Below are 13,368 nucleotides of genomic sequence, written 5' to 3'. Positions count from 1 at the left end.
TCTGTGACTCAGAATATAGCGAACGTTTTTTCACGATCGTTTTTGATTATGAATCCCAGACAATCTCCTAATTCCTCAGAGCTATAAGCTGTAGCTATAAGTGTATTTCTCAGATGAAGTGGGCACTAGGAATTCTAATTACAGGCTTCACGTTTTGCTAATCACTTTCTGGTTGCCAAAATTGTAGTTAGAGAGCCAGTGTTGAGAACGGCAAAATACAGCACAATTAATAGGAACATTTATATAACAATAAATTCCACCCGCTGCCCCAATGGTGAATCGGCATGGAAATGCATCTTTTCTACATTACATTCTACATTTAAGTAACTACAATAATTCCGCCAGCCGCCCCACATATGGTGCATCGGCCGGGAAATGTTTCTGCCTTACAAACCAAATATTAAATAATAAACAGCAAATTTCCACCAGCCGCCCCACAGTATGAAACCGAAATTACCATATAGATGGTGCTAGCGGTCAGTGTAGGGCCCATGAGACCGCGTCTGCAGCGCTAACTGCTTCCTATAACGGCTGACGACGAATGTCAACACACAGTAACCCAAGTTCCATACATCGGTATCTGTTTCAGACTTGCAAACATGTCGAGTTTCGTGCCTACGAACTACAATTTGGGGACAGCATTGGTTTGGTGTTATCATTTGGAGAAAACCGATGCAGAATCGCATCGAATAGTTGTCGAAGCTTTCAGAGAACAGTCTCTTGGGAAAACACAATGTTTCGAGTAGTTCAAAACATTCAAAAGTAGTGATTTTGACATGGGAAACGACGAACGCGGTACACTACAGAAAAAGTTCGAAGACAACGAATTGCAAGCCCTGTTGGATGTCGATGACACTGACTCAACACGAACTTGGGAAACAAGAAAATGTGACGCGTAAAGCCGTTTCTCTTCGGTTGAAAGAGATATGGGAAAGGTGCAGAAAATGGAAAATGGGTTCCGCATGGACTGAATGAAAGACAGCAAACAATCAAACAACTCGAAGAACGACCACTCATGAAATGCCGCTCGCCAGGAAAAAAAAGCGTTGTTTCTCCACTGAGTAGTGATAGGTGATGAAAACTGGATCTTAAGCAACGTAAATCACGTGTGAATTCAGACAAACCACCGATATCCACTGCAAGCCCAGATCGCTTTAGAAAGAAGACAATGCTCTGTGTTTGGTGAGAAAAGAAGAGTGTCATATATTACGAGCTGCCAAGACCTGGTGAAAACGTTAACACTGATCGCTAACAACAGCAAATGATCGATTTACTCGAGCATTACGTGAAAAACGAGCGAGATATGGAAAAACGCAACACAAAATCAAGTTGCTCCATGACTGCACCCCATCACACACAGCAAAACGGGCCAGAGAAACGATCGAGGCCTTCAGTTGGTAAATTCTTGGGCATGCGGCTCACTCTCCAGATTTTGCAAAAACAGACATAATGTCTTATGGGATAACAGCAATCAGTGATTTTATAATGTTGCTTAAAATCCGTCTTGATTGCAAATTTTTTATTCATATGACCGGTTTCGGTTCATTCAGAACCATCTTCAGATCTGATATTTCAGTTACAGGAGTAGCCCGTCCAAATCCAGCAAACCGGTCATATGAATAAAAAATTTGCTATCAAGACGGATTTTAAGTAACATTACTCCCCAGACTTGGCTCTGTTCCGATTATCATCTATTTGCATCACTTGGACACGCCCTCCCTGAATAACGCTTCAGTTCGTATGAAAATATACGAAAATGTCTCGCCGACTGGTTTTCTGGCGTGGCATTCATAGCCTGCCGGAGAGGCGGGAGAAATGGATAAATAGAAATAGAGTTTATTTTGAAACAAAAAATTGTTTATCAGTTTCTAACAACAGACGTGTAATTATTACAACCGAATTCCGGTTTCATACATCTACATTTGGTAACTGCAAATACTGTCAGTGACACAATGATCGTGCCATTTGTAGTGTTCCTTACAAAATGTGCTGAAACTGATGACCATCAACCTCAGTGTAAGCAAGCCATCGGCGAACAAGATTCTGACGCACACTGACAAATACCCGTGGTGTGTTTCGAAACACATCACACGCAGCTACAGTTCTGGCAACCAATTCCATCTCCGTATCCACTGGGGTGTCATAGACAACTGTCTTTTGGTATAACCACAGGAAATAATCAAGATGACCTCGCAGGGCTTGGAATAGGACATCCCCCTCCTCTGGCCGCTGTGGCCAAGCGGTTCTAGGCACTTCAGTCCAGAACCGCGTTGCTGCCACAGTCGCAGGTTAGAATCCAGCCACGGGCATGGATGTGTGTGATGTCCTTAGGTCAGTTAGGTTTAAGTAGTTTTAAGTCTAGGGGATATCAATGGTACGATTCGTTGATGACATTGCTATCCTGAGTGAAAGTGAAGAAGAATTAAATGATCTGCTGAACGGAATGAACAGTCTAATGAGTACACAGTATGGTTTGAGAGTACATCGGAGAAAGACGAAGGTAATGAGAAGTAGTAGATATGAGAACAGCGAGAAACTTAACATCAGGATTGATGGTCACGAAGTCAATGAAGTTAAGGAATTCTGCTACCTAGGCAGTAAAATAATCAATGATGGACGGAGCAAGGAGGACATCAAAAGCAGACTCGCTATGGCAAAAAAGGCATTTCTGGCCAAGAGAAGTCTACTAATATCAAATACCGGCCTTAATTTGAGGAAGAAATTTCTGAGGATGTACGTCTGGAGTACAGCATTGTATGGTAGTGAAACATGCACTGTGGGAAAACCGGAACAGAAGAGAATCGAAGAATTGAGATGTGGTGCTATAGACGAATGTTGAAAATTAGGTGGACTGATAAGGTAAGGAATGAGGAGGTTCTACGCAGAATCGGAGAGGAGAGGAATATGTGGAAAGCACTGATAAGGAGGTGGGACAGGATGACAGGTCATCTGCTAAGACATGAGGGAATGACTTCCATGGTATTAGAGGGAGCTGTAGAGGGCAAAAACTGTAGAGGAAGACAGAGATTGGAATACGTCAAGCAAATAATTGAGGACGTAGGTTGCAAGTGCTACTCTGAGATGAAGAGGTTAGCACAGGAAAGGAATTCGTGGCGGTCCGCATCAATCCAGTCAGTAGACTGATGACAAAAAAAAAGTCTAGGGGACTGATGACCTCAGATGTTAAGTCCCATAGTGCTTAGAGCCATTTGAACCATTTCTGAACCGCCGCTTACAATCCAGCGACCGGGAAATACGTCCTAGTAATCTGGCTCGTCCTCCTCGTTTCCTTGCAGGAAATAGAGAACGTACATATAAATAAACAGCACAGTACGTGTAAACTTGTAAGTACGTTAGTTTTAAATATGCTGAAAAACAGTAACGGTAGACAAAGCAGTAGACAAGTTTGCTTCCATATCTCCTTAAGCTGGCTTCTACCACCCCAGGTTTCCTACCTCATGTTGTTCCGTGGAGCATTCCCTATGGCCTGTTACGTTTTTGCACGCTCTTACGGAAACACCCAGTGCAAAACGCCCTGTACCACGCGGAACACAGCCAGTTTAATTATAACCGCCCAGTATTTGAGCGGAGGAGAGGCGAAGGGGGAAATCATTCTAGTAAAGATACGTGCGTCAAACGGGGATTCCAGTAACGCAAGCAACTCTGACAAAGGGCAGTTTGTTATCGCCCGGAGCCTGAGTATTAACGTATTGGAAACGGCGAAACTGGTCGGTTGTCCACAAGCAGCTGGCACGAACGGTTGTGGGAACTACAGTAGTTCAATGGCGGTGAAACCGTGTGTAGCAAAAAAAGTCTAGGAAGCTCATGTTTCTTCACAGAAAGTGCAGTTCGGTTGTTTGCCTGCTCAGTAACACAGAACAGGCGGCGATCTGTGACAGATCTGACGGAAGAGTACAGTGCCGGTGAGACACAAGGGTTTCCGAGCACTCCATTCACAATACACTGCAGAACACGAGACTCTGCCTCAGACAATCCCTACGCGTTCCCATCTCGACCTAACATCACCAAGTACTACTGCAGTCGGAGGTTGTGGTTGTAGAATTATGCTACGGACCTGAGATCGTAATCGAGAACAACATGGCAGTTGTAGACAACATGAACATCATTGCGCACTAACCTCAAGCTCGATGTCGTCTCAAACTGTGATGGTATCGTGCAGCAGGATAATTGACAGTGGTGAAAGTAACCTCGCATATGTATCTTGCCTAACAAATCAGCCTGATACGAACATGGAGGAGCACATCGGAGGCGCTATATTGGACCAGACTAGCGTGAACAAACCCCCGGTTCTAAATTGCAAAAATTGCCTGACCTGTGCGTAGACGTCATGTGTGGTACACTCACGTAAAAATAATGTGTTACAAAGGTGGACTAACTCGGTATTAAGCACGTGGTCAATAATATTTAGACCCGGCATCGTACGTTTAATTACTGTCAAAGTTTCGAGTCAGGACATGTACAAAACAAATCTGTATTGAATGCTGCTGCTACAGAGCTGCACAGAAGATAATAAGTTGCAGTAACTTACGACTCTCTTTCGGACAAAACTTCAAGACTTTGCACAGAATTCTATATAGACGGTCCAGTCACATTAATTTGGCCACCGCCTATGTCCGACGTCAAAGTGCAACAACCATTCATAGATGGCACGTGACAGCACTAGCAGTGGAATGTATATGAAGCCTTTTGGGGGGAGGCGGGAAACGTTGCAGTCGTTGTCGTAATGCGGAACCGTAGTTATTTATGAGAAATCCAAAAGCGCATGATTATTGGCTTTCAAGCCTAAGGTGGAAGCATTTCCGAAATGCCTAAATTCGTAAACTGTTCGAGTGCAGCGGCGGTTAAGGTATACAGTGGACGGCAAAACTGTCGCCGAGCTCTCGTGCACCACGGAACGAATGTGGAGGTGAGTGGGCGAAGAGAGTTGAGCTACTGACCGCTCATATGAGCCAAGGGGTTACAAACACAGTCTCCTCAACGACCACTCAGCAAACGTCGCTGCGTACAGACCCCCGCAGCAGGAGCGACGAAGAAGGCGGGAATTTTCACGCCAATAGCTCGACTAGGAATACAGAAATACAAGTCGCTTAGGAATGAAATAAATAGGAAGTGCAGGGAAGCTAAGACGAAATGGCTGCAGGAAAAATGTGAAGACATCGAAAAAGATATGATTGTCGGAAGTACAGACTCAGCATACAGGAAAGTCAAAACAACCTTTGGTGACATTAAAAGGAACGGTGGTAACATGAAGAGTGCAACGGTAATTCCACTGTTAAATGCAGAGGAGAGAGCAGATAGGTGGAAAGAATACATTGAAAGCCTCTATGAGGGTGAAGATTTGTCTGATGTGATAGAAGAAGATACAGGAGTCGATTTAGAAGAGATAGGGGATCCAGTATTAGAATCGGAATTTAAATGAGCTTTGGAGGACTTACAGCCAAATAAGGCAGAAGGGATAGATAACACACCATCATAATTTCTAAAATCATTGGGGGAAGTGGCAACAAAACGACTATTCACGTTGGTGTGTAGAATATATGAGTCTGGCGATATACCATCTGACTTTCGGAAAAGCATCATCCGCACAATTCCGAAGACGGCAAGAACTGACAAGTCCGAGAATTATCGCACAATCAGCTTAACAGCTCAGGCATCGAAGCTGCTTACAAGAATAATATACAGAAGAATGGAAAAGAACATTGGAATGCACTAGGTGACGATCAGTTTGGCTTTAGGAAAAGTAAAGGGACGAGAGAGGCAATTCTGACGTTACGGCTAATAATGGTAGCAAGGCTAAAGAAAAATCAAGACACTTTCATAGTATTTGTCGCCCTGGAAAAAGCGTTCGACAATATAAAATAGTGCAAGCTATTCGAGATTCTGAACAAACTAGGGGAAAGCTATAGGGCAGGGGCGGGCAAACGTTGCACGAGGCTCGTGAGCGCACAGCGCTGCACGTGTGCTGCTCGCGTGCAATCGTCCAATGGGGCAGTGGCGACAGCCGGCAGTTTGCGGCAGTGTAGTACCAGGCTATACTTCTTTGGACAGATGGCCCTTTGCGTGTGCGGCCAGAACGCAGAACGTCTGGAAGCGAACACCCAGCAAGGCTCCAGGCCGGAGGACATTCCTCTATATCTACATGTACGTGGGTACCCTGCAAATGACATTTAAGTGCCTGGCAGAGGGTTCATCGAGCCACCTTCACAATACTTCTCTATTATTCCAATCTCGTAAACAACGCGGAAAAACCGAATACCTATATCTTCCCGTGCTAGCTCTGATTTCCACTAATTTCATTATGATGATCGTTTCTCCCTATGTAGGTCGCCATTAACAAAATATTTTCGCATTCAGAGGAGAAACTTGGTGATCGAAATTCCGTGATAAGATTCCACCGCAACGAGAAATACCTTTCTTTTAATGACATTCATCCCAAATCCTCTACCATTTCAGTAATTCTATCTCCTCTGTTTCGCGATAGTACAAATCGTGCTACCTTTCTTTGAACTCGGTCGTTGTACTCCATTAATCCCATCAAGTAAAGGAGTCCACACCGCGCAGCAATATTCTGAAAGATGACGGACAAGCGTAGTGTAGGCAGTCTCTTTAGTACATCTGCTGTATTTTCTAAGTGTTTTGCCAACTAAACCCAGTCATTGTTTATCCTTCCCCACAACATTTCCATGTATTCTTTCCAATGTAAATTGTTCGTAATTGTAATTCCTAGGTATTTGGTTGAGTTTACGACCTTCAGGTTTGTCTGATTTAGCGTGTAGTCGAAATTTAACGAATTCCTTTTAAGCACCCATGTGGATGACCTCACACTTTTCATTACTTAGGGGCAATTGTTTGGCAATTTATTTTGGTCTTCTAAAGAACCTACAAGTCGATAAACGACAACATCACCTGCAAACAGCCTAAGACGGGTACTCAGATCGTCTCCTAAAATGTAGTTTATACAGATAAGAAACAGCAAAGGGCCTGCTGGACGTCAGTTGGATCCCCACGACCGCCCCACAACAATGATGCCCATCTAGTGCAACTTCGAGCTGCGTAACCGAAACCATCGCATCCTGGAGCTGAATGCGAACTGTCACCAACGCGGTTCGCATCCGCACACATCAGTCACAGTCCCTATCCATACTAAAGACAGTGGAAAACTAAACTATGCAGACAAACCGACTATTGACACGTGCTGCGTATCTCTCCTGCAGACCCTGACGGAAACGCAAGAACTGAGTCGGATGCATTAACACGCAGAGATCCAGAAACCGTGCTACCGAAGCGATCAGGTGAGACTAAATAATGGGCCACTGATTAGGATCTTGAAATGTGTCACCAAATCTGTTTACTTTCCGACGCAAACGAGAACTGTGTCTTTTAGATATTAAATTAACACGCAGAAACTCAGGAAACTGAGCCATCAAAGCACACAGATGAAATTATAAAATTCGTTCCTGGTTAGGAGCTCGTAAAAGTAAAAAAAATCGGTCACTTCCCTGTTCCTGCTTCTATTTCGGATGGTTGATTCTGCCTGAATGGATGACTACTCCCTGGAGAACCTCATCATTCTCGAATGCACACTGATCGACACAAGACGCATCTCCCCTTGGGGACCATGTCCATTCTCACACGCAGTTCGTTTGTCCTCGGTACGGTGGCATCTACCAGCGGGACAATGCAACATGTCACACTGCTCGCAGTGTATGTGCATGGTTTGTAGAGCACCAGGAAGAGTTTACCGTTCTCCCGTGCCAACAAACACCCCTGGTATAAACTCAATCTTGAATCTGTGGGCCTATCTAGATCGGGCTGTTCACGACACTGGTCCTCAACCGAGAAACCTAGTGCAACTGGCCTCGGCATGGGAGTAGGCATGCCTTCACATACCTCTCGGTACCTTCCAGATCCTCACTGTCTCTCTTCCTGTAACTCTCGCAGCAGCCCATGCTGTAAAAAGTGGCTATTCCTTCTTCTAACATTCTGCGTGGTGTCTGTTTGTTCTAAGTCGTGTCTCCCTACCACTTTCGCGCAACGACACTTTGAGCGTGTTTTTTAGGGAATTGACTAGTTTGAACCTGGGACCTGTTGCTGGTAAGGAGACGCCAGACCACATATGACATGTAGAGTTCAGAAGCGTTCAGTGAGACTACCGATGATATAATCAAATACTTAATGATTTCAGCGTCAGCTCCACTGCACTCCCTGTAAAAGAATCTTAATACTAACTACATTTCGTGGAAGGGGATCAAGGCTTTCTATTTTTAGTTAGCTGGTAAAATTACGTCGAAAAAGCAGTTAAGTTTACCATTGGAAATTTTATTCTACTCACGAAACATTGTTTATAAATTGCATTATTGATAAAAGCAAATGTTTTAATACAGGATCATTAAAACCAACTGCGTTCAACAAAAATGTAAACGAATATTTCGTGAATAGGTTTCCAAGTTCTACAGTGGATCGAAGGATGACCTATGCCATATCACATCTATAATCTAGGTTTAGGTTTCATAAAAAGAGAAAACTATCAAAGTGGTCTACAGTGACCCTCAATTATCTTTAATTACTTATTTAACTTGTCGTAAATTACAGCGGCTGATGTGGATTCTCAATAATTATGTAACAGAAAAATCATCATGTTTCAGATTTTTACTTCAAGTAGCAAATGTGAACACCATGAGACTTAATTGACGATCGACACTAGTATTACATAAAAAGCGGATGTAACAGATGAGACTTCTGCAGTTCTGAGTGAAGCCTTATGCGCTCAAAAATGCGGCATCGCATGCGTTCATTACCTTGTCGGTGTTTAGGCAGCGTCAGGGGGCGGCGGGTGGCGCACGCAGCTCCACACCTCGCCATCTCGGAAGAAATTCTCTCCTGACTTCTCCTTACTACAATTTACCGAAGTTGGTTTAAAAAAAGCTATCTGGCTGTATTTTCAACTGACCAGTCAGGGTCTCAATGTTAACCTTAAGCTCTGCCTACAAAATTCTGTCTATCCAAAGAGAAACGTTATACTTTTCGTGGTGGGGCAATGTTTTTAACGTTTGCAACGTAACAGAGACACGAGAAAGTCTCACGCTAAAACTTGCAGCTGATGTGGCCCTTTTAGTGTTATCGTAAGATCTATACTGTTCTTCTGGAGGGCTCTATCTTTTAACATGGGCTGGGGGGTGGTTTTGGCGGTCAGCTGGCGACGTGGGTGGATCCCTTATCGTAGGGCTATGTGACATACTGCTGGATTTGCTATCATGTCATGGTTTTCATGGTAGGTGTTGGATTTGCCTGACAACTTACAGGATTGTGACAGGGGGTCATGGCATTGTGACTAAACAGCGTATCGTGGGCAGTTGTGCTAACAGTACATAACGTGGATGTCTATAGTGCTATTATCACTTTTAAAAATACAAATTTTCTGACAGTTTATCAAGGAATTTAGCAGCTCCAATAGGACAGGCCGACAGTAATTTTCTGTGTTTTGTCTGCCGAAAGACTCACTGAAGGTAAGATATCTCATGATGTGAGAAGCAAGATAAATATATATTACAATGAAGAGCCAAAGAAACTGGTACACCTGCCTAATACCATGTAGAGCCCCGTGATCAAACAGAAGTGCCCCAATACCACATGGCATGCACTCGACTAATGTCTGGACTACTGCTGGAGGAAACTGGTAACATGAATCCTGCACGGCTGTCCATAAATCCTTACGAGTATGGGGGGGGGGGGGGGTGGAGGTATCTTCTGAGAAGCACGTTGCAAGGCATCCCAGATATGCTCAATAATGTTCATGACTACGGAGTTTGGTGTTCGCGGAGCCGGTCCGCGGCAATTCTGGACGTGTGGGATGTCGCAACGTCCTGCTGGAATCACCCAAGCCTGTCGGGCTGCACATTGGACATGGATGGATGTAGGTGATCAGACAAGACAGGATGCTTACATACGTGTCACCAGTCAGAGTCGCATCCACACGTATCGGGCGTCCCGCACCACACCTATTGCGCGCACCCCACACCATTGCAGGGCCTTAACAATTTTGAAGAGTCCCCTGCTGACATGCAGGGTCCATGGGTTCATAAGGTGTCTCACTACCAATACACGTCCATCCTCTCGATACAATTTGAAACGAGACTCGTCCTACCGGGCAACATGATTTAAGTCATCAACAGACAAATGTCGGTGTTGACGCCGCAAGGCGAGGTGTGAAGGTTTGTGTCGTGCACCCTTCAAGGATACACGAGTGAGCCCTCGACTCCGAAAGCCCATGTCGATTATGTTTCGTAGAATGGTTCGCACGCTGACACTTAAGTCCACGAGACTCACAGGGCAAGGTAGACGCCGTGTTTCCTGGCTTCCGCAAGGCGTCTGATACAGTTCCCCACAGTCGTTTAATGAACAAAGTAAGAGCATATGGGCTATGAGACCAATTGTGTGATTGGACTGAATAGTTCCTAGGTAACAGAATTCCTAGATAACAGAACGCAGCATGTCATTCTCAATGGAGAGAAGTCTTCCGAAGTAAGAATGATTTCAGGTTTGCCGCAGGGGAGTGTCGTAGGACCGTTGCTATTCGCATTATATATAAATGACCTTGTGGATAACATCGGAAGTTCACTGAGGAATTTTGCGGATGATGCTGCAGTATATCGAGAGTTTGTAACAATGGAAAATTGTACTGAAATGCAGGAGGATTTGCAACGAATTGACGCATTGTGCCGGGAATTGCTATTGAATCTCAATGTAGACAAGTGTAATGTGCTGCGAATACATAGAAAGAAAGATCCTTCATCATTTAGCTAAAATATAGCAGGTCAGCAACTGGAAGCAGTTAATTCCATAATTTATCTGGTAGTAGGCATTAAGAGTGATTTAAAATGGAATGACCATATAAAATTAATCGTCGGTAAAGCAGATGCCAGACTGAGATTCATTGGAAGAATCCTAAGGAAATGCAATCCGAAAACAAAGGAAGTCGGTTACAGTACACTTTTTCACCAACTGCTTGAATACTGCTCACCGGTGTGGGATCCGTACCATATAGGGTTGATAGAAGAGATAGAGAAGATCCAACGGAGAGCTGCGCGCTTCGTCACAGGATCATTTAGTAATCGCGAAAGCGTTACGAAGTTGACAGATAAACTCCAGTGGTAGACACTGCAAGAGAGAGGCTCAGTAGCTCGGTACGGGCTTTTGTTGAAGTTTCGAGAACATACCTTCACCGAGGAGTCAAGCAGTATATTGCTCCGTCCTACGTATATCTCACGAAGAGACCATGAGGATAAACTCAGAGAGATTAAAGCCCACACAGAGGCATACCGACAATCTTTCTTTCCACGAACAATACGAGACTGGAATAGAAGGGAGAACCGACAGAGGTACTCAAGGTACCCTCCGCCACACACCGTCAGGTGGCTTGCGGAGTATGGATGTAGATGGCCCGGCGTTGAAATCTGCAGCAATTTGAGGAAGTGTTGCACTTCTGTCACGTTGAACGATTCTCTTTAGTCGTCGTTGGTCCCATTCTTACAGGATCTTTTTCCGGCAGCAGCGATGTCAGAGATTTGATGTTTTACCGGATTCCTGATATTCACGGTAAACTCTTGAAATTGTCGTACGGGAAAATCCCCACTTCATCGCTACCTCGGTGTTTCTGTGTCCCATCTTTCATGGACCGACAATAGCACCATGTCCAAACTTATTTAAATCTTGATAAGCTGCCATCGTAGAACCATAACCGATCAAACAATTGCACCAGACACTGGTTGTGTTATATAGGCGTCGCCGACCGCAGCGCCGTATTCTGCCTGTTTGCATATCTCTATATTTTCATACGCATGCCGGTACCAGTTTCTTCGGTGCTTCCGTGTATATTGTAGTATTGACAATCGAATTACAGCGAAATCATTTTATGGAACGTCTGCTAAGAGAACTTCATCATTTTGATCAGCCGTTAGCGTACGCATAACATGCGTTGAAACAGACAGTGTTGCCGTGGTTTATATCTCAAGCGACAAGTATCTCCAAGTTCTGTTAACGCTGTTTGTTTGGAGTTGATGGTCGGACACACTCATCGACTTCCGACTGTTTAACGTTTCTGTAGAGAGACGAGAAGCTTCCCAGGTCTAATTGAAGTTGCTCCTCAAATGGCCTCATGATGTCTTGAGCTGCCTGAGCTAGTCCTTCAACTAAGAAAAATCCCTAGATGAACCAGGAACTGAATGCTGCTCCTCCGCAATGCAGTAAGACACGCCAACTACTCAACTAAGGAGATAAACTGCATAATACTTATACAATATTTATTGTAATTTAAGGTAATTAACAAAACCGCCAAATTTCGGGGACGGATTTGTGACTGGTATTTGGAGGAAAAGGGTCCCATGAACATGTGTCGGGAAAAGACATGGTAGATGGCGCTGAAGAAAGACTGTTCCTCTGAGCACGTGCCGTGTGTGTAGCTCACAGACGATGACTATGCGGACTGGTAACACCATATCTGGTAATGGTTGCCTCGTTAGTAAAGAGGACTGGTGACATAGATCCCATAATTGTGATGGTCTAGTGGAAAAACCATTGACAAAATCTTTTCCGTGGAGGGAATTCCACGGCTGACAATCCTTGCACTCGTTGCTGGAGATGGGGCTAGTAGCGGCTGTCATGCATGTTACACATAATCGTACTTAAGCTTTTATTTTTATTTATTTTTTTTTTGTTTGGTCATCAGTCTACTGACTGGTTTGATGCGGCCCGCCACGAATTCCTTTCCTGTGCTATCCTCTTCATCTCAGAGTAGCACTTGCAACCTACGTCCTCAATTATTTGCTTGACGTATTCCAATCTCTGTCTTCCTCTACAGTTTTTGCCCTCTACACCTCCCTCTAGTACCATGGAAGTCATTCCCTCGTGTCTTAGCAGATGTCCTATCATCCTATCCCTTCTCCTTATCAGTGTTTTCCACATATTCCTTTCCTCTCCGATTCTGCGTAGAATCTCCTCATTCCTTACCTTATCAGTCCACCTAATTTTCAACATTCGTCTATAGCACCACAACTCAAATGTTTCGATTCTCGTCTGTTCCCGATTTCCCACAGTCCATGTTTCACTACCATAAAATGCTGTACTCCAGACGTACATCCTCAGAAATTTCTTCCTCAAATTAAGGCCGGTATTTGATATTAGTAGACTTCTCTTGGCCAGAAATGCCTTTTTTGCCATAGCGAGTCTGCTTTTGATGTCCTCCTTGCTCCGTCCGTCATTGGTTATTTTACTGCCTAGGTAGCAGAATTCCTTAACTTCGTTGACTTCGTGACCATCAATCCTGATGTTAAGTTTCTCACTGTTCTCATT

Source organism: Schistocerca serialis, chromosome 5 (genome assembly GCF_023864345.2).
Source record: "Schistocerca serialis cubense isolate TAMUIC-IGC-003099 chromosome 5, iqSchSeri2.2, whole genome shotgun sequence".
NCBI classification, from domain to species: domain Eukaryota; kingdom Metazoa; phylum Arthropoda; class Insecta; order Orthoptera; family Acrididae; genus Schistocerca; species Schistocerca serialis.
Note: the sequence above shows the minus strand (reverse complement) of the source record.